Here is a 1,002-nt window from a genome sequence, read left to right as displayed (position 1 = left end):
CACAAACCCATGTCCCCTGCATCGGCAGGCGGACTCTCAACCACTGCGCCACCAGGGAAGCCCTGGGCTCCCTTTTTTAAAACATCTTTATTGAGATATAATTCACGTTCTACACAATTCACAGATTTAAAATTGTTTGATTTGCATTTCCCTAACAACAAATGGTGTTGATCATCCTTTTCATGTGCTTGTTGGCCATTTGCATACGTTCTTTGGAAAAATGTCCATTCAAATCCTTTGTCCATTTTTTTAGTTAGGTTATTTATTATCTTTTTATTATTGCATTAAAAGTTCTGGCCTATTTTTTGTTTGTTTTGTTTTGTTCTTCATTGCTGCACACAGGCTTTCTCTAGTTGCGGCGAGCCAGGGCTACTCTTCGTTGTGGTGCGCGGGCTTCTCATTGTGGTGGTTTATCTTGTTGCGAAGCACAGGCTCTAGGCACGTGGGCTTCAGTAGTTGTGGCACGTGGGCTCAGTAGTTGTGGCTCACAGGCTCTAGAACGCAGGCTCAGTAGCTGTGGCACAGGGACTTAGCTGCTCCACAGCATGTGGGATCTTCCCAGACCAGGGCTCAAACCCATGTCCCCTGCACTGGCAGGCGGATTCTTAACCATTGCGCCACCAGGGAAGCCCTGGCCTATTTTTTAAATTGAGGTGAGGTCAGATAAAAATGAGATTCTTAGAATTTCTGTAATGTTAGTGTTAACCTGCTACTAGACATTAGATTAGGAGAGTTTCTCAATGCCAAAATGTCAGGAACACCTACCAAATTAATCTGGAAACTTTTCCAGTGTTAAGGGAGAGGTGTTGTACAAGATACTAAACAACCTGATACCAGAAATGACAATATGAATGTGCAATTCAAAAAGGAAGAAAAATACAAATTGCTAATAAATATATGAAAAGATGCTCAAACTCCCTAGTAATAAAATAAACACCAGAAAATGACTTTTTTTTATATTTAAAAGAAAAAAGACTATGTCTTCCATAATAGGAGTTTCCT

The 1,002-nt window shown here is 40.8% G+C and overlaps 1 protein-coding gene across 1 annotated transcript in view; it reads right to left on the bottom strand.

Annotated features, from left to right (window-relative positions):
• The window catches only part of RAD9B (RAD9 checkpoint clamp component B), a 32,442-nt gene that overhangs the window by 14,910 nt on the left and 16,530 nt on the right, over positions 1 to 1,002 (bottom strand). The gene's annotated exons all lie outside the window — the stretch shown is intronic.

The sequence above is a fragment of the Lipotes vexillifer genome, unplaced genomic scaffold (genome assembly GCF_000442215.2).
Source record: "Lipotes vexillifer unplaced genomic scaffold, Lipotes_vexillifer_v1.1 scaffold21, whole genome shotgun sequence".
NCBI classification, from domain to species: domain Eukaryota; kingdom Metazoa; phylum Chordata; class Mammalia; order Artiodactyla; family Lipotidae; genus Lipotes; species Lipotes vexillifer.
Note: the sequence above shows the minus strand (reverse complement) of the source record. Positions and strands in the feature narration are given on the sequence as shown.